Raw genomic sequence first — 22,495 nt, forward strand, 5'->3', positions numbered from 1 at the left:
CTACAGACAACGCTGGTATTACAGGTTTTTACAAACCCGGCGAAAAGTGAGCAGAGAGCAAAATTTTGCTCCACATCTCACCTCAATACCAGCGCTGAATAATAAAAAGCCCTACCCTATACTAAATTACAAATAGCCCTTAAAAGGGCCTTTTGCGGGGCATTGCCCCAAAGTAATCAGCTATTTTACCTGTAAAAAAAGTACAATACCCCCCCAACGTTAAAACCGACCACCCACACAACCAACCCTACTCTAAAACCCACCCAAACCCCCTTAATAAAACCTAACACTAACCCCTCCTCAACGAAGCCAATAGAATGTGACTTCAATCCTATTGGCTGTCCTAATCAGCCAATAGGATTAAAGTTCAATCCTATTGGCTGATTGCATCAGTCAATAGGATTTTTTCTACCTTAATTCCGATTGGCTGATAGAACTCTATCAGCCAATCGAAATTGAAGGGACGCCATCGTGGAAGACGTCATTTAAAGGAACCTTCATTCAGTCGTCAGATGAAGAAAGAAGAGGATGCTTCGCGTTGGATGTCTTGAAGATGGACCCGGATGGATGAAAATAGAAGATGCCGTCTGGATAAAGACTTCTGTCCGTCTGGAGGACCTCTTCTTCCTGGCTTGGATGAAGACTTCTGTCCATCTGGAGGACCACTTCGCCCGGCTTCGTTGAGGACTTCGGCCTGGTTGGGTGAAGACTTCTCAAGGTAGGGTGATCTTCAAGGGGTTAGTGTAAGGTTTTATTAAGGAGGGATTGGGTGGGTTTTAGAGTAGGGTTGGGTGTGTGGGTGGTGGGTTTTAATGTTGGGGGGGTATTGTACTTTTTTTTACAGGTAAAAGAGCTGATTACTTTGGAGCAATGTCCTGCAAAAGGCCTTTTTAAGGGCTATTTGAAATTTAGTATAGGGTAGGGCTTTTTATTATCTTGGGGGCTTTTTTATTTTATTAGGGGGATTCGATTAGGTGTAATTAAATTGTATTTAATTGTAGTTAATTTATGGAATTAATTTAATTATAGTGTAGTGTTAGGTGCAATTGTAACTTAGGTTAGGTTTTATTTTACAGGTAAATTTGTCTTTATTTTAACTAGGTAGCTATTAAATAGTTAATAACTATTTAATAACTATTCTACCTAGTTAAAATAAATACATAGTTGCCTGTAAAATAAAAATAAATCCTAAGCTAGCTACAATGTAACTATTAGTTATATTGCAGCTAGATTAGGGTTTATTTTATAGGTAAGTATTTAGTTTTAAATAGGAATAATTTAGTCAATTGTAGTTATTTTATTTAGATTTATTTAAATTATATTTAAGTTAGGGGGGTGTTAGGGTTAGGGTTAGACTAAGATTTAGGGGTTAATAACTTTAATATAGTGGCGGCGACGTTGGGGGCGGCAGATTAGGGGTTAATAAATGTAGGTAGGTGTCGGCGATGTTAGGGACAGCAGATTAGGGGTTAATAAAATTTAATTGGTGTTTGCGAGGTGGGAGTGCAGCGGTTATAGTGGCAGCGATGTCCAGTTCGGTAGATTTGGGGTTAAAAAACTTATTTTAGTGTTTGCAATGTGGGGGGGCCTCGGTTTAGGGGTTTAGGGGTAGTTTATGGGTGTTAGTGAACTTTTTAGCACTTTAGTTAAGAGTTTTATGCTACGGCGTTGTAGTGTAAAACTCTTAACTACTGACTTTAAAATGCGGTACCAGGCTTGACATTAGAGGGTCTACCGCTCACTTTTTGGTAGACTCGTAATACCGGCGCTATGCAAATCCCATTGAAAAAATAGGATACGCAATTGACGTAAGTGGATTTGGGGTATTTTCGAGTCTGGCCGAAAAAAAGTGAGCGGTACACCTGTACCGTCAAGACTCGTAATACCAGCGGGCGTTAAAAAGCAGCATTGGGACCTCTTAACGCTGCTTTTTAAGGCTAACACAAGACTCGTAATCTAGCAGTCTGTGTTTGGCATTGTTGCTATGTAACCTCACTGGTTATTGGTTATTTAGCATTTTGGTCTTTATAAATTGTAAAGGGTCATAATATTTATTATATATTAGGTACAGATTTCCCACTGGCAAATGTGTAGTTTTAATACAAAAATAAAAGAAGACTTATCTTTGTTGCTTTAATATTTAAAAATAATGTTGAGTTAGTTCAGCCTCACAAACTACATAGCATGTGCAGTAGCATGTCGGCAAATGGGGTTTTAAAAATATATAACATATCGGAAACAAATTGTAAATCATATTAAAATTTTCTTAGGGTTCCCTAGCAGTAGCAATCCTCTCTACTATGTAATAATGTTACCTCCCTATGTCATAATGATACATTTCAGTGTCACCTTATAATCATAATTAGCCATTTAAATCAGCCTGGGAATTAGTTTTACAAAGAAAACCCCAAATAAAAGTTACCAAGTTACCAAGACATTAATAAGCCACCAGAACTAAATTATGCAAGGACAGTATGTGAAATAGTAGCCCAATATCTCCACTTCTGAAATTAATAAAGTAATATGTCCCACCAACGGCAATCTTCAATCATAAAGTAAAGAAAGTCACTAGTTTAGATTTACTATGACATTATTAACTCAAACTCTCAAATATGTCCTCCAAGTTTTAAATTAGATGAGTTTGAAATCAAAACAAACTTTATTAGCCAGCTGGAGTTTTTTAAGCACATCATGTTATGGCCACAAATATGCCAAAACAGAGTGTAAACTAACCCATAAAAAACAAGTGTCTATTATTTTTGCACATTATGTGATTAGCTTTAAAACCTCTGCACCTTCCACCTTATTTTTAATTCAGGATAGAGACTTTATTTATGATTAAGTAATTTTTGAGAAATGGAATGGAACAAAATGCAGATCTGAATATAAAAACATAATTGTCTTTTCAGTTTCTTTTGCCTTACAGTATGTACATATATATTCCCAGTTTTTTTATTTCTTAATATTTTTTTCCCTACAAAATAAAGGCTAATATTGGCTTGTATATGGGGTGGTCATCTGTAACTATTTTTCACTCTATGATGCTTTTATTAGCTTTCTGGATGACAATGTTCTGCATACACAACACTTCTTAACATTTCTTTTGATTATTTTTTTCTCCTCTAAGACATTCATGCCTATAAAATGATGTCAGCCACAATTACATTCTTTCTGGGAACATACTCTACCTTGAAATTAAAAGTATAAAATATAGTGAGCTAAACAGATAATAAATGAACACCTGTTCTCAATAAAGTCGCCTAATTAAGGACAGTTATGGTAAAAATCAACAATTGAATAATTTGGTATTCAAAAATACATTTGATATTTGATTTAGTTATGAAAATTTCTCTGTATAACTCAATATTTCCTGTCCCTTATTTTGTTAATGGAATGTTATAATTATTTTTTAATTTGTTGAATATTTAAAGCACATTTCAACTTTTTAGTAACACAAGTAGGCTAGCATTACTCTTCTCTTAATAAGATACATATTTGTTTGGGATTTGCAGTTTTTTTTACCAAGCTAATTAAAAATACTAGGTAGAGTGCAATCAAGTCAAATGTGTTTTTCTGCTGTTTTTCAGCTCCTAATATGCCATTTACAGTATCAGAGAAACGGATTTAGAAAACGTCACCCATATTATGCATTTGACTTTGGAGATCAAAATACACTCGACCTCAAGTTATTGACAAAATATTGACAAACAAAATTGAATTCAACAACCAAAGACACTTGATAAATGCTCAACACCCACAGATTGACTGATGACACATTGGATAAATGATAACAATATCAGCCACTAATCAGTAAAGGCTTGAGTGCTGAAAAACAAGATGGTACTGCCCATGTCCAATCGAATTGAGCCAAATAAAAAACTAAAACAAACCTACAGTATCAACATCAAATAAATGTAAAAACATTAAGAAAACTTATATCAGGGCTCAAAATTTCAAGTCCTAAGCTACTAGCCAGGCCAAAATGTTACTCGCCACTTCTGATCCCACACACTACTCCACCTTTCTTTGCATATGTTTAGCCATTGTGAAACACCTTATTGTGCCTTAATGTTTTATACTGTTTTTATTTTATATCATAACAAATTCAATAATACTACATACAGTAAAAATAATTTTTATAAATAAGGACATAGCAGTTAGCAACATCAGCTAGGGGTCTGGGGAAGACAAGAGCTGGATTGAAAAAGGAAGTTGTTGAACTGAGAGAATGCAGAGTGCAGACAGTCAAGGAAGGCCATAGCAGACCTGAAGATTTTTTGTTAATAATTATCATCTCCCCCTTCTCTCTTAACTATCTTTCTCCCCTCTATTTAATCTCTTTTTTTCTTACCCTCTCCCTTCCCTTTTCTTACCCTCTCCTCTTCTCTTTACACTCTTTCATATCTCTTATGTCTTTCTTTTTTTTTTCTCCACTCTATCTCAAAGGGACAGTCTACACCAGAATTTTTATTGTTTAAAAAGATAGATAATCCCTTTACTACCCGTTCCCCAGTTTTGCGTAACCAACTTAGTTATGTAAATACACTTTTTACCTCTTTAATTACCTTGTTTTAAAGCCTCTGCAGACTGCCCCCTTATTTCAGTTCTTTTGACAGAATCAATGCCCTCTCATAAGTAACTCCATGGGCATGAGCGCAGTGTTATCTATATGGTACACATGAACTTAAACTAACGCTCTCTAGCTGTGAAAAACTGTTAAATGCATTCAGTTAAGAGGCGACCTTCAAAGGCTTAGAAATTAGCATATGAGCCTACCTAGGTTTAGCTTTCAACTAAGAATACAGAGAGAACAAAGCAAATTTGATGATACAAGTTTAATTTTGACTAGACTGTACCTTTTAACTATATCTTCTTCTCCACTTTCACTTTTCCTCTCCAATCTCTCTCTCTCTCTGCCCCCGTTTACCCTCTCAACAGTCTAAGCACTATTAGGGTCCCTACGACCCTTGAGGCATAACATATACTTATAAAGAAAAATAAGTGTATATCCCAATTTTTTTGCGTGGCAACACTTAGTAAGAGATAATTTCCCAAATCACTCACAACTTAAATGCAACAACAAATAAGAGTGATATAAAAAAGCAGCAATGTTAAAGAGAAAGACATTTGAAAATCTGAATATAATGAGCAAAACAATTGATTATAAAAAGTAACTTATAGTATCAGTTATAATCTAGCTGAAGAGACAGCCATACAAAGTCTATATAAAATCAATCGGTACAATTTATTATAAAATGTGACAATAGTAGCTATAATGATCTAACTGAACCACCAGTGGTTTAAGATCCCTTGATACATAAAAAATAAAAGAAAACGAGGGGCGGAGCTAACCACCATAAAGAAAGGCAGTTTTCTGATAGAGCTCCAGCATAAAATCGCATAAAAACCCCTTCAAACATCACAAAGATCACTTTGAACAGGGGTAAATAGTGGTATAACTTGGAAGGGCACGGAGTCAGGCAATCTGAGACTGGAATTTGACAACCAGAGCCGAAACAAAGTCGCCCCATTCAGACACTTCCAGAGCTCAATCAGGAAAGTCTGTGGCTGCGGCCTACAACGGAACCGAAGGCAGAAGTTAAGCAGCTCAAAAACACCTCAATAACGCTGTGGAAATAGCGAAGCACAACCCGGATAGCAGCACACGCAAAACAAAGGTTTATTCCCCTACCAAAAGCGAAAATAACTGGGACACACAGAGGAGACTGAACCTTCAGGGTAAGAGAGGTGGGAAAATCGCCATATTTAATTATACACACACTGAATAATACAGAAGAGAATCAGCAATCCATATACCCAGTATCAGGCTACCTAGAGAAGTCACAATAATTCTGCTGCAAACATCTTAAGGTTAGCACACAAGTGTGCCAGAATAGAATAGCAGCCCCGTGAAAGTTGCCCCATCAAGGAATATTTTATTACTCTGATAACCCAACAAGTGAGCTGCTGAGGCCATAAGTGGGAAGTTAAAAGAGAAAGAGCTGATGAGGGACTAATAACTCTTGGGAGTTTGACTCATTACTAAAGATACACAGAGAATACATTTATCTGATTCCACAGACACAATTCTAACCGTCATAAGGTTTTCTACTATGCCTTAAACGGTGATGCAGAGAAACGGCAGTGATAGTATGTAAAGACTGATCAAAAGGTATACTTTCCAATATGTAACTGCATGAAGTAATTTAATAACCCTGAGGACCCTGTGAGGCATCATTAGCAAATCTACCTCTCCAGCATTACTATTATACCTGGGAACACTATACCTGCAAATATGAAAAATAAAACCCAGACAGTTAAGGACTGCCTTTCTCGCTCTCAACTCAAACAAAAGACAATGGATGCGGGGGGCGGAGCTAACCGTCTAGCTGAGCGGACGTTCTTCTTTGGAGCTCTCTGCTAAACAAGCACAATATAAAAATATTTATAATACTATACCTGCCTTAAACCTCTAAAAAGGGACTATTGAGAGGAGTCTTGGCCGCAGCCACAGTATCCACGCTGAAATAGTGGGTAATTACGTATACCAGACTCTTAAGGGCGGAAAATCAGTCAGACCTGAGAACCCACGCTGTCTGCGTTGCATGTGAAAAACTATCCTCCGGAAGGTCGGGGCTCCGCTCCGGAGGTAATCTACAAACACCAGCTGTCTAGATACAGGCAAGAAGCAACTTACTGTCAGTAACCGGCTTTCCGGCTCAGGCGGTGAATACATATATCAGCGCGACTTCTGTGGGGAGAACGGGACACTCGCATCTGAACCCCACAAAACAGCCGGAGATTTAAACCCTGAGGCGGTGTTACTAACAGAAGGCCTGAGTGTGGAGGAGAAGGTGAACAGACCACGGGTATTCCAAGAAGCGGACCCTAGACTCGTTACAGAAACTGCCAGTAAACAACCTAAAAAAGGCTAACTGGCTGTAAAACAAAAAGGGCGCGAATCTCCGCCATCTTTGCCTTCACAACGGGCCTTTGACGGAGAGACAAGTGAGAATCAGCACTACTGCAGATAACATTTGGGGCAATAGAAGAACTTGCACACCCTGGTAAGAACTATTTATATATGGTGTATACTGCTACTGCAACTCTTCATCTATCCCCCCTACTCTTATCACCTCATCTTATGTCAGGCGCCAAAGTACAACTACTACACGATAAGACTGTCTTCTAGAATCCATAAGACTACTTCTTGAGCCCTACACTTGTCGCAATTAAATGAGGGCACATGAACAAATGTGATTTACAGTCCCACTTGCGAAATAAAAAAGAACTGTCTACCTTTGTCAATACTTATAGTGAATACCCAAAAAGAAAGGAACACAACACAAAGCCCCCTGATCTAAAGTCCAGGAAACTGCAACCTATTTGAAATATAGGCTGCTGCATGACTGTATACCCCTGTTAAGGGCCTCCAACATCTAAATTAAAGGAGGATATTAGATAACTCTGCTTGATTTGTTTGGTTGGTAGAGCTCCACTCCTCTCACACTAACATCAACTACTCAGGTCCCACAGGAACACTGAGAACATAGAGGGACTGACAAAGTGTTTGCGAGCACACTCCTAGTACCAATCATCAATGTGTCTTTATTCCAAAAGGGGCTATTGGATCAATGTAACTGCTATCTACTGCATAATCTAGGCTGCTGCGCCAGCTCAGGTGTCTCTGTGATTCCTCAATACAGAGTGTAGTGTTTATTTTTTAACATGCCTTTCTTTCTACAGGGTTTTTGATCCGTTTGCCTTTTTACTCGCAAAGATACTGATGCTAACTGCTCATCTCACTCACAAGCTCTGTCATCATAGTAGACCTGATAATTTACTTGCAAACAGGTCCCCAGTGAAAATTCTTATTATAACCATATTCTATAGTGAGCCATTGGTGCATGGTAATTGATATGTAATAACTGCTCTAGGCTGCTGCGTCAGCTCAGGTGTCTCGGTCATTCCACAACACAGAGTGTAGTGTTTAGTGCTTATTCTATCACATGCTTATTTCTCCACAGGTACTTTGAACTGTTTCCCTCTGTACACATAGGGTGACTACAACCGAGGGATACACCACACTTCCTATACACTCTCTCCACCCCTTTCCTGCTGTATGTAATTGCAGCAGGTCATATCCAATATCCTTTTTCCGACGTGGCCCAGTGAGGGCAAGGCTCCCTGGAGAGAGTGCACATCAAAACTCCTGTACCACCTGTTTCTATATGGTAGTGTGCAAGACACTTCACGGATACACTTCATACCGATACACCTTTTCCAATCCGTAGCCAATATGTCACACATGGCTGCCTAAATCAGGATTGACATCAGGGGGACTATGTTACAATTATCTGCAAATTACTCTCTCTAGTTGTTGTTTTGCATCTGGGTGCGATCTCTTCTCAGATTCTTCTTGACCATACTCATCTAATTGAAGATAAGATACGGAACATGTCCCAAACCACTAAAAGAAAACCAAAACTGTCACAGCCACCCAGGAAAACTGTGGTGGACCACTTTAAAGGCCATACAGCTGATAAAAAAATAGATTCCCAATCCCCCACATCAGACGCAATATCGGCATCTATTGTTGATGTACTCACTAAAAGGATGAACCTCCTGCAGGACACGTTAACTAATGAAATTAAAGGTTCTACAGCCGAACTACGCAGAGAGATTTCTTCATTGGGGGAATGGACGGAAACCTTGGAGTGCAAACAGGAGGATCTAACGGTCGATCAAGCCCACCTACTAGCATATTCTCAGAATCTGGCAACCCAGATATCCGACCTAGAGATAAAATTAGCCGATATGGAAGACAGATCCAGACGGAATAATCTGAGGTTCCGGGGGATATCTGAAGAAATCGGTTCACAAGATTTTGAGTCTCATATCCTGGAGTTCTGTAAAACCATACTACCCTCTTCAGACCCGACAAGCTTTCTATTAGACAGAGTTCACAGAGTGGCAAGACCACGATCGGTATCTCAGGATAAGCCGAGAGATGTCCTCGCTAGGATACATTTTTTCACACATTAAGAGAAGATAATGAGGGAATTGGCCAACAAACCTCAATTACCGGATAAATTCCAACACATCTCGGTTTTCCCAGACATTTCGAGCTACACTCTGCAAAGAAGAAGAACCTTTAGAAACATCACCCAAATTTTGAGAGCGGAGAACATTAGGTATAGATGGGGCTATCCGACAAAACTGATAGTCTCCAAGAATGGGGAAGCTCACACCATTGTCACCCTCCAGGAAGGATTCGACCTACTAAAAGAGTGGGGGCTGGTTGCACCAGAACCCCGTTCAAGAAGTGATTCTACACCCACCAGGATTGGCTCTGACCCGCCTACCCTGACCTCACAACCTAAAATTTGAGCTGGAGCCCCAGACTTCACCCCTAGGCCGCAAAGGCCCACTACATGAAAGTTGATCTCCCCTGCTAATGCTCTTCTATAGAACTGAAACTGATAAGATAACACTTACTTAAATAATCATATATGTGTTCATTTTTATTTACCTGTTCCCTACCTAGCTGCCTGTTTGACACAGGGGATGAGGAGGCTCGGAAATTCTCGCAAGAGACAGTACATCTGTCCTGAGGCATTTTACCTCCACCTTCTAAGCACCTCTATTTTTCCCCAAAAGTGGGGGGTTGCGAGTATCTCCCCTCCCTTGTGTGGTTTAGGCAATATGCGGTTTAATAAACATATGGTAAAACTTGTTCAAAAGTTAAATCTAGTTACAATTAACATTTGAGTATGTGGTTATAATATAATTTTGATCAATTGCACTGAATGTAAAACTATGTTCCTAAGTTAATCCGTTTGAGTTAATATTGTTGTCCTGTAGTTAACATTCCCCAGTAGATAGTCAATCTACTTATACCAGTTGGTATATTTATATCGCCCCCCCCCATATACACAAAGTATATTTGTGATATCCCCTCTTAAGGGGACTGGAGAAGTCAGTCTCTCTTTTTGGCTATGCTTCTCCTTTTGGTGATCCAGTGGGTCACCATATTTGTTAAGGCACTTACGTTTTAAGTAGTTAAGTCTGAATACGTTTGATGCAAGCTTGATTATATATGTTATGTTATCCCTTTCTTCTCTTTCCTGTTTACTCTTCCGTCACTCTTTTTTGCACACGTGTATCTCAAACTAATCTTATTCCTGCTTTTAAGCGATAGGTACAGACCCTTTGGAAGCTGATCCCTTGTGACTTCTTTGAGCATTGATCTGATCATACTGACCTGAAACTAACGGGGACCGTGTTTGGGTGTGCAGATCCGGGCGGGGTGAGTTTTCTACCCAAACCTCATTCTTTTTTCCACTTCCTTCCCTCCTCCCACCTTCCCATTCATCTAGACCTACCATGTCGATAACTTCCAGTAACATCTCCTTTGCAACACTAAATGCTAAGGGACTTAATTCACAAGAAAAAAGAAGTATGCTTACCATGAAGGCTCTCAAAATACAAATAATTTTTCTTCAAGAAACTCACTGGTTAGCATCTTCCCAATCTCCATATAGAAACTCGGAGTATCCTACAGTGATTCTGGCCTCCCACATAGAAAAGTCTAGGGGTGTAGCGATCGCCATACATAAAACCATACATTACGAACATATTCATGTAGAGACAGATAACCAAGGGAGATATCTATTGCTTACCTGTAAACTCAACGGTATTTTGTTCACCCTGGTAAACATATATGCCCCCAACCAAACACAACCCATGTTCCTGAAGGGGATACTGACCAAAATTGAGAAATATAAGGTTGGAACTCTAATTCTGGGAGGAGATTTTAATATGGTTTGGGACCCCCTAGTAGACAAAGAGGTTCAGAGGGGGAAAAACATTGATGCATACACTATAAATACCGCCAACAGATTCCGTCAGCTTATAATCCAACATAACCTATATGATATCTGGAGGGCACAGCACCACAGTGACAGAGACTACACTTACTTTTCTAGACCTCATCACTCTTACTCGAGACTAGACCACTTTTTCTCCGATTCATGGACTCTAGACAGAGTGCTAGAATCGCATATTAAGGTTTGTGCATGGTCAGATCACGATATCCTCACTTTCACCCTCTCTACTGACCTAACCAGAGTGACTAGGCCTAGTTGGAAACTCCCAAAGCAAGCACTACATGATAAAATCTTTAGGGCATCCCTCCAGAACTCCATTGTTGAGTTCTTGAGACTAAATGAAACCCCAGGCCTGCCATCTCAAACAGTATGGGTCGCTTTAAAGGCATACATGAGAGGGATTTGTATTAGGAGACAGGCGACGCTTCGACGCCAAGCAGGCGCCCCCTTGGGCCTTCTTATGACTGAATTACGATTGGCAGAACAAGACAACAAAAATTCCCCGTCGGTTCCCCTAACTGACAAAATTAAACAGCTCAGAGCACAATTGGCAGACAGAGAGCTGGAGAGAGTTAAGGAGTCCTATAACCGATTTAAGAAGTTATTAAATTGTCAGGGCAACAAAACCTCAACACTACTAGCACATAAACTGAGGGGTAGAACCGCGGCAGCCAGAATCTTGGCACTCCAACGGGGGACCACATTGGTCACATCCCCTAAGGAAATCGGTGAAACTTTTGCGACCTACTATTCAGATCTGTACCATCTCCAACCTTCAATGGTTGGGAAGGAATCCTCTGCACAAAACGTGGTTGACTTCCTGCAAAACCTCAACTTGCCTACTTTATCAGAAGATGATAAAGAAACACTTAAGGCTCCTTTTTCTCTATCGGAAATCAATCTAGCTATTAAGCATACCCAAAACAACAAAGCCCCGGGCCCAGATGGGTACCCGGCATCCTTCTACAAACTCTTTAGGGTCGAATTAAGCAAAATTCTCCTCAGGGTTTTCTCAGAAGCCCGAGAGTCGGGGGTGTTTAATAAGGAATACTTACAGGCAACAATACTACCGATTCCCAAGCCAAATAAAGATCCCTCACAATGTACCAGCTATAGACCAATCTCCTTGATTAACAGGGATGTAAAGCTCTATGCTAAACTTTGGGCCAACCGTCTTAATACCCTACTTCTGAGGGTAGTGCACCCTGATCAGGTCGGGTTCACCTTCGGCAGGGAGGGGCCTGATAATACCCGAAAAACACTTGGCATCCTCACAGAGGCATCCCGACTAAAGCTACCCATGCTGGCCCTGTCTTTAGACGCAGAAAAAGCGTTTGACAGGGTCAGATGGGACTACCTATGGTGTACGCTTTCCCAATTCGGCATACCAGATGAAGTGATAACAGCAATTCGAGCCCTATACTCCTGCCCAACTGCGGTGGTTAAAGGCCTGGGATTTGCTTCCCCGGAAATACACATTACTAATGGCACCAGACAGGGATGTCCCTTATCGCCCCTAATTTTCACATTGGCCATTGAACCTTTGGCCCAAGCCATTAGGAACTCACGCGCGATACATGGGGTACAGTTTGGTAGAGTCACTGCGAAGATAGCATTGTTTGCGGATGACGTGACATTATTCCTCACAAACCCGCTGGGCTCCTTGCCGGCACTCCTTGATCTTATTTCCAAATTCGGGACTAGTTATCCTGGCTAGGCCGTATAGCATCTTTTAAAATGTCGATTCTACCCAAAATTCTCTATTATTTCCGGTGTATCCCCCTCAATGTTCCTAGTGCCCTGATAGATAAACTCCAATATATCGGTCAAAAATACATCTGGGGAAAGTCTAAACCTCGCATTGCTGTGAAAATACTCCAGAAAAAATATGAACAGGGAGGAGTAGCTATGCCCAGCATACGCGGGTATTATGAGGCAGCTAGGCTATCGCACATTTCGTCGTGGGTAGACAAGGGAGAACCACAGGGATGGAAGAGCATAGAGATATTTGATCTTCCCAAGGGGCTGGGCTTGGCGGATTTACCCTGGATTCCTGAGTACCAATTAGACACGCTGAGAATTAAGAATGCTATTGTCAGAGATAACTTAAAAATGTGGCATAATCTTAAAAATCTACCTGAGGTTGCCCCTCACACATCTCCTATACACTCTTTGCCCGCCCTACTTGCAGCCTTGCCTGATACGCATGTCCAGCACTGGAGGGACTGGGATCTGAGGCTGGTTTCCCAGTTATACCCCTCGGGCACTCTGCTCACTCCGGACAATATAAGATCTGTTATACAAGATCCCCCCACGTGGACTACCTTTGAATACTCCAGACTCTATGCCTTCTTGATGTCTTGGGGATTCCCTAGAGTCCCCAATAGACCCCTGACCAACTGGGAGAAATTGTGGCAGCTCCAGGTTAAGACCCCTAGACTCATATCATTCCACAACAACTTACTACAGTCATCCACAAACAGAGATAGACCCTGGCAACTTAGAGCATGGGAAGGAGATCTATCCAGACCAATCTCTGACAAAAATCTACATGTAGCTATGACACTAACCAAAAAGACTCTACACTGTGCGAACACTCTTGAATCATATATGAAACTGTTCTTGAGATGGTACTACACCCCCTCCAGACTATCGCAGATGTTCCCTACGGCAACCTCTCTATGTTGGAGAGGATGCGAGCTAAGAGGTTCAGACATACACATATGGTGGGATTGCCCTAAGTTAAAGCCTACATGGATTCAAGTATCTACCCTTTGTCTCAGTCTCGGGATGAGAATACCACTAACACCTGAGATTGCCCTACTGCATATATTCCCGCGTAATATCCCGACCCCTTTAACTAAGCTGTTAATCTTCATTCTTGCGGCCACGAAGTTGGCAATAACGAGAGCCTGGAAACAGACGCAGCCCCCAGACATTGCAGCTATCACATCCATAATACAAGTATATGCTAAGATGGAGCAGGGTTATTACTTCAATGCTGACAGAGAGGATCTTTACTGGCAGATTTGGGAACCGTGGTTTCACTATCAGGAAGATTGTAGGCAGAGGGATACACGAGGTGGGACCCCCAGACACCCGCACTAATGGAACCTAGTCCTAAAGTATGACATTACCCTGACCCCTGATGACTGTTCCACATCTGCTTCTTCTGGTCTGCGCTCGCTAGCCTGCATCCTCTCTCCCTCTTTTCTGTTCCTTCCTCCCCTTCCCCACCCTCCCTCCCTCCCCCATAATATGCGACCTACTATCCTTTCCTCATCCCCTACCCCCCCCCTCAGTCCTCTTTTACTGGGGTTGTTTGCCCTGCCTGGAGATGCACACAACGAATGGCCCGCTGGGCCGCTGAGACAAACATGGTAAAATTTTCTTTAAGCTGACTAGTTGAAACTATTGTACTGTTGTGTCCATACCTAAGATTATTGTACCACACCAATCATAGCATTTAGATCCAGCTAATACATATTTATCCTGACCCCTGATGAATGTTACATATCTGCTTCCTCTGGTCTGGGAACGCTGACCTGCATTCTCTCTCCCTCCTTTTCTGCTCCTTCTTTCACTTCCCGACTCTCCCCCCCCTCCTCCCCCCATAAGATGCAACCTACTATCCCCTCCCCATTCCCTACTCCCCCCCCCCTTTTTAGTCCTCTTTTTCTGGGGCTCTTTGCCCCACCTGGAGACGTGCATCACGAATGGCCCTCTGGGTCGCTAAGACAAACATGGTAAAGGTTTTCCTTAAGCTGACTAGTTGAAATTATTGTACTGTTGTGTTCATGCCTAAGACTACTGTACTATACCAATCACAACATTCAGGTCCAGCTAATGCATTTTGTCCATTCTGTATGCTTTTGTATCCTGGAGAACCTTGGTATGTACCTGATATTACCTGTATCTGTTCATGGAGACACTCTTACTAAGACTTCTGTTGAATCTATATGTGTAAAACAAGTTAATTACTCTGTAAATGTCGATATCAAGCTTACAAGTATTTTTGAAAAAAAAAAAAGACAATGGATGCTCCACTATTACCAGCGGTTAGCCAAGCTTCAGCAACACCTGAAAAGACCGCTGAACCTGCCATAGCAACTACTCCAAACCAAGAATTACTAGTGCAAATAAAAGCCCTCTTCCAAGAAAAACTTAAAACAGCACTAACTGATTTGAGTCAGGACATATTAGAGATAGGAGGGTGCACCGCTGATCTTGAGGGGAAACTCGACGAGGTGGTGGAAGAGATTCCATACATCCACAATGCAATTCAAGAACAATCTTCACAGATCAAGAAATTAGAAGACCAACTTGAAGATCTAGAAAACATATCTAGAAGGTCCAACATACGTATTAGGAATCTACCTGAAAGCTATTCTAACCTCCCAGTTACACTTGAGAAAATATTCCATCAACTATTGCCTGAAACAGATGCTACTATGCTCCTGATGGACAGAGCACATAGGGCACTATCTAAACCTCCACAAGCATCTCTGGCCAGAGACATGATAGTGAAATTGCATTATTTCCACATCAAAGATCAGATAATTAAAGCAGCAAGATCTACATTGGCAATCTTATTTGAAGGACACCAATTGCAAATTTACTCCGATCTCTCGCCTACTACCTTGCGTAGACGAAAAGAACTAAAACCTATTCTAAATGTTCTTATAAATGTGCAGAATAAATACAGATGGAACTTCCCCTTCAAACTTGTGTTTTCCTACCACAATACAACTTACTCTTGCTCCACTCTAGAGGAAGGCAACTATATCCTCCAAAAATTGGAAGGCACCACAACCAAAGCCGCAAAGGAAATGTCAGGAACTATATATTATTTATGCAGATTCCGCTATTCCTTTAAGTTCCTGATCATGTGTTCACTACTCCCTACTTAAGGATCATCTGATCTCTGATCTTGGCTTGGTAATTTGATGCAATAGGATAATTCCTGAGCCTGTTTGAAAGCTCACAACAAACCTTGTCTGTTCTAACTTGCTTCAGCTCTAGCACTTGTCTTTTCAAGTTCCATTAAGCAAGTCATTGTGTCCAACCTACCTGCACACTTCCAGGTACTTAGGACCCTAACTCAGCTTCTTCGACTATAACTAATAACAACGTCTTTAAGATCCCTACTCAGCTCAGTGTGTGATGTCACTCTCCACCCGGCGTGTTGCCGTCTTGTGTGCAGAGCGGTTCCCGGACCTGTCTCATCAAACCTGTTATAGCTGCCAGTGCGGTCTGGACCCCGGACCTGAGTACACAAACTTCCTGTAAGCTGTACAGCATACCAGATTCCGGTCTCCTAGGCAACTATACAGTACCGTGTAACTACACTTTCCATGTCTATGTCTTATCTGCAGATAATATTGTGACCCACAAAATATACGCAGGATTGTATACTGAACTGTCAGCATTGGATGTACATGTCATATTCACCTGGTTACTATGAACTCACATTTTCTGTGCCTCTCTTGTTAAAAGGCACAGCTGGTAATAACCTCCCCAGAACTTCAACCCCCTGCTTGGGCCTACTACGTAACTAACACGTTCACAGGAGGGATATAGTGTTACCTTTTTCTGCAGTATCAAGTGATCTCAATCCTCACAGGCTATAGATTCTAGCGCCTAGATTTAGAATTTGGCGTTAGCCGTCAAAACCAGCGTTAGAGGCTCCTAACGCTGGTTTTTACCGCCTGCTGGTATTTGGAGTCAGTCAGGAAAGGGTCTAACGCTCACTTTCCAGCCGCGACTTTTCCATACCGCAGATCCCCCTACACCATTTGCGTATCCTATCTTTTCAATGGGATCTTTCTAACGCCGGTATTTAGAGTCTTGGCTGGAGTGAGCGTTAGACCCTCTACCGACAAGACTCCAGCTGCAGAAAAAAGTCAGTAGTTAAGAGCTTTTTGGAATAACGCCGGTTCATAAAGCTCTTAACTACTGTGCTCTACAGTACACTAACACCCATAAACTACCTATGTACCCCTAAACCGAGGTCCCCCCACATCGCCGCCACTCGATTACATTTTTTTAACCCCTAATCTGCCGGCCGCACACCGCCGCCATCTACGTTATCGCTATGAACCCCTAATCTGCTGCCCCTAACACCGCCGACCCCTATATTATATTTATTAACCCCTAATCTGCCCCCCCCAACGTCGCCGCCACCTACCTACAATTATTAACTCCTAATCTGCTGACCGCACCTCACCGCTACTATAATAAAGTTATTAACCCCTAATCCGCCTCACTCCCGCCTCACTAACCCTATAATAAATATTATTAACCCCTAATCTGCCCTCCCTAACATCACCGACACCTAACTTCAATTATTAACCCCTAATCTGCCGACCGGATTTCGCCGCTACTATAATAAATGTATTAACCCGTAAAGCTAAGTCTAACCCTAACACTAACACCCCCCTAAGTTAAATATAATTTAAATCTAACGAAATAAATTAACTCTTATTAAATAAATTATTCCTATTTAAAGATAAATACTTACCTGTAAAATAAACCCTAATATAGCTACAATATAACGAATAATTATATTGTAGCTATTTTAGGATTTATATTTATTTTACAGGCAACTTTGTATTTATTTTAACTAGGTACAATAGCTATTAAATAGTTAAGAACTATTTAATAGCTAAAATAGTTAAAATAATTACAAAATTACCTGTAAAATAAATCCTAACCTAAGTTACAATTAAACCTAACACTACACTATCAATAAATTAATTACATAAAATACCTACAATTATCTACAATTAAACCTAACACTACACTATCAATAAATTAATTAAATACAATACCTACAAATAACTACAATTAAATAAACTAACTAAGTTACAAAAAATAAAAAAATATTTACAAACATTAGAAAAATATTACAACAATTTTAAACTAATTACACCTACTCTAAGCCCCCTAATAAAATAACAAAGACCCCCAAAATAAAAAAAATGCCCTACCCTATTCTAAATTAAAAAAGTTCAAAGCTCTTTTACCTTACCAGCCCTGAAAAGGGCCATTTGCGGGGCATGCCCCAAATAATTCAGCTCTTTTGCCTGTAAAAAAAAACATACAATACCCCCCCCAACATTACAACCCACCACCCACATACCCCTAATCTAACCCAAACCCCCCTTAAATAAACCTAACACTAAGCCCCTGAAGATCTTCCTACCTTATCTTCACCATGCCAGGTTCACCGATCCGTCCTCCGAAGTCTTGATCCAAGCCTCCGAAGTCTTCATCCAAGCCCAAGCGGGGGCTGGCGATCCATAATCCGGCTGAAGTCTTCTATCAAGCGGCGGCTGAAGAGGTCCAGAAGAGGCTCCAAAGTCTTCCTCCTATCCGGGCAGAAGAATAGATCCGGACCGGCAACCCTCTTGATCCAAGCGGCATCTTCTATCTTCATCTGCTGACGAACGGCTCCATGTTGAAGACCTCCGGCGCGGATCCATCCTCTTCTTGCGACGTCCTAAGTCTGAATGACTTAAGGGGGGTTTGGGTTAGATTAGCGGTATGTGGGTGGTGGGTTGTAATGTTGGGGGGGGTATTGTATGTTTTTTTTTACAGGCAAAAGAGCTGAATTATTTGGGGCATGCCCCGCAAATGGCCCTTTTCAGGGCTGGTAAGGTAAAAGAGCTTTGAACTTTTTTAATTTAGAATAGGGTAGGGCATTTTTTTTATTTTGGGGGTCTTTGTTATTTTATTAGGGGGCTTAGAGTAGGTGTAATTAGTTTAAAATTGTTGTAATATTTTTCTAATGTTTGTAAATATTTTTTTATTTTTTGTAACTTAGTTCTTTTTTATTTTTTGTACTTTAGTTTATTTAATTGTAGTTATTTGTAGGTATTGTATTTAATTAATTTATTGATAGTGTAGTGTTAGGTTTAATTGTAACTTAGGTTAGGATTTATTTTACAGGTAATTTTGTAATTATTTTAACTATTTTAGCTATTAAATAGTTCTTAACTATTTAATAGCTATTGTACCTGGTTAAAATAAATACAAAGTTGCCTGTAAAATAAATATTAATCCTAAAATAGCTACAATATAATTATAATTTATATTGTAGCTATATTAGGGTTTATTTTACAGGTAAGTATTTATCTTTAAATAGGAATAATTTATTTAATAAGAGTTAATTTATTTCGTTAGATTTAAATTATATTTAACTTAGGGGGGTGTTAGTGTTAGGGTTAGACTTAGCTTTACGGGTTAATACATTTATTATAGTAGCGGCGAAATCCGGTCTGCAGATTAGGGGTTAATAATTGAAGTTAGGTGTCGGCGATGTTAGGGAGGGCAGATTAGGGGTTAATAATATTTATTATAGGGTTAGTGAGGCGGGAGTGAGGCGGATTAGGGGTTAATAACTTTATTATAGTAGCGGTGAGGTGCGGTCAGCAGATTAGGGGTTAATTATTGTAGGTAGCTGGCGGCGACGTTGTGGGGGGCAGATTAGGGGTTAATAAAAATAATATAGCGGTCGGCAGACGGGGTACATAGGGATAACGTAGGTTGCGGCGGTGTACGGAGCGGCAGATTAGGGGTTAATAATAAAATGCAGGGGTCAGCGATAGCGGCGGCGGCAGAATAGGGGTTGATAAGTGTAAGATTAGGGGTGTTTAGACTCAGGGTACATGTTAGGGTGTTAGGTGCAGACATAGGAAGTGTTTCCCCATAGGAAACAATGGGGCCGTGTTAGGAGCTGAACGCTGCTTTTTTGCAGGTGTTAGGTTTTTTTTCAGCTCAAACTGCCCCATTGTTTCCTATGGGGGAATCGTGCACAAGCACGTTTTTGAAGCTGGCCGCGTCCGTAAGCACCTCTGGTATTGAGAGTTGCAGTTGCGGTAAATATGCTATACGCTCCTTTTTTGGAGCCTAACGCAGCCCTTCTGAGAACTCTAAATACCAGCGGTATTTAAAAGGTGCGGCCAGAAAAAAAGCATGCGTAGCTAACGCACCCCTTTGGCCGCAAAACTCTAAATCTAGGCGTTGGTCTGTTTCTCTTTTGTGCATATGTCTGACAAAGTATCTCCAAGTAAACTCTTACTTTGACATTATATATTATTGTTTGAATCCTATACTATTCTTAATGACCCCACCATAGGTCACCCTCAGTCTATGAGCAAACATAGGGTGTTTCATTTCAACTAAATACCCAAAGTGTGGTGGGAGACTGAGTGGAGAATACAAATAGGTATATAAATACATATATATAATAGGGTATTTATTCCTTTATCCTAACAGGAAATCACTACAGCGGGACTGGACACAGGTTGGAAGACAGAAGAAACAAAAAAGAGACACAAGAGATGCTAGAACCATGGACTGGGCAGATCAGGAACAGGAGGCTCAGTCACAGGTTACTTAAACTCAGCTCTAGAGGATTGAGCTTTTGAATTAATCTGAATTTATTTTGGTTTATTATTACTCATTATTAAAAATAAGTGTTGTGAGATATGGTCTGTTTTGTGTAATACACATATGACTTACTAACACTGCTCTTTCACCCCATCTCCTAATTTAAATGCCTAGAAGGGTCCTTCACTAATTCCCCTATTCCCCGGCCCCCTCCCCACTAACCTTACCCAATCCCTTTCCTTTCCCTATACCTTTGGTTAAATGTTACATTACGGGGGGCGTGGCCACGCAGCAGCCATGGAAGGTCGCACTTTTAGGAGCTCTCTACATATTTATCTATAAACACCTAATTATTCCTGAAGTTTTAAGCCAATTTAGCTCAGACTTACTTTATAAAGACACCTTAATGTGAGGTGACTCTGAATATGGACACTGGATATACCATAATCTCAGATGAACGAATCTAGCTCTCGGAAAGCGCTACTGAGGACCTGAAATAGAGCTCGCAACACTCTCCATCCCCGACTGCCCGGGTTAGAGTTGAGATCCTCATACTACTTTGAACCCGCATTACTCTAAATATGGAGGGAGAATATCTACTAATAAAGGCACTACTCAGTAGTCTGGATCGGCAGATCTCTAATACCTTTCAAAATCTTACACATGTGCTTAGGTCCACCATGGGCGCAGGAGACAACTATGCAGTCAAAATGGTGGAGACAATTGTTAGCTGTACACAGAGTACAGTGCCTCAACACGCCACAAATTCATGCCTTCCCATCGCTCGCAATCTTGAAAACCAGTTTGCCCGAGACCTAGAGGTACTGAAGCAGCAAAATACCTTACTACTTGAGGATGAATCTACCTCTGATGGATCGGTTCCTGTTATGCAGATCAAGGGATGCTTGGTGGAGCTTCTCTCAAGCGGCAATCAGGTCGGTGGGACCGGCCTCCTAATACACCTTGATAACAGTCCCAGCACTTGGAGCCACAGTGGCCAGACTGCGACTAGATCGGAGAAGAGTTGTCCTGTATACGGACCTAAGAAGGTACACTATGCTGGCCTATTGTACCAGACAGACTTGATGACCCTAGCCCACGCAACCCTGAATAGTTTGAACCGCTATAATCTGCAGCAGAATAGACTGACTTTGCTCAAGCCCTGGGTGCTGTCTTGTGTCTCACGGCATCCAGACTGCTTCTCAGCTTCTGGAGTGGGTTGACTGTTCCATTCGCGGTGGCATATTGGAACTGTATGGCACTGAAGACACATCTGTTATTGTTCTATCCTCATGCTGAGGAATGTTTGTCAGGCCAGCTCCAACCATGTCATTTACAGGGAGTGCAGAATTATTAGGCAAATGAGTATTTTGACCACATCATCCTCTTTATGCATGTTGTCTTACTCCAAGCTGTATAGGCTCGAAAGCCTACTACCAATTAAGCATATTAGGTGATGTGAGAAGGGGTGTGGTCTAATGACATCAACACCCTATATCAGGTGTGCATAATTATTAGGCAACTTCCTTTCCTTTGGCAAAATGGGTCAAAAGAAGGACTTGACAGGCTCAGAAAAGTAAAAAATAGTGAGATATCTTGCAGAGGGATGCAGCACTCTTAAAATTGCAAAGCTTCTGAAGCGTGATCATCGAACAATCAAGCGTTTCATTCAAAATAGTCAACAGGGTCGCAAGAAGCGTGTGGAAAAACCAAGGCGCAAAATAACTGCCCATGAACTGAGAAAAGTCAAGCGTGCAGCTGCCAAGATGCCACTTGCCACCAGTTTGGCCATATTTCAGAGCTGCAACATCACTGGAGTGCCCAAAAGCACAAGGTGTGCAATACTCAGAGACATGGCCAAGGTAAGAAAGGCTGAAAGACGACCACCACTGAACAAGACACACAAGCTGAAACGTCAAGACTGGGCCAAGAAATATCTCAAGACTGATTTTTCTAAGGTTTTATGGACTGATGAAATGAGAGTGAGTCTTGATGGGCCAGATGGATGGGCCCGTGGCTGGATTGGTAAAGGGCAGAGAGCTCCAGTCCGACTCAGACGCCAGCAAGGTGGAGGTGGAGTACTGGTTTGGGCTGGTATCATCAAAGATGAGCTTGTGGGGCCTTTTCGGGTTGAGGATGGAGTCAAGCTCAACTCCCAGTCCTACTGCCAGTTTTTGGAAGACACCTTCTTCAAGCAGTGGTACAGGAAGAAG

The sequence above is a fragment of the Bombina bombina genome, chromosome 3 (genome assembly GCF_027579735.1).
Source record: "Bombina bombina isolate aBomBom1 chromosome 3, aBomBom1.pri, whole genome shotgun sequence".
Taxonomy (NCBI): domain Eukaryota; kingdom Metazoa; phylum Chordata; class Amphibia; order Anura; family Bombinatoridae; genus Bombina; species Bombina bombina.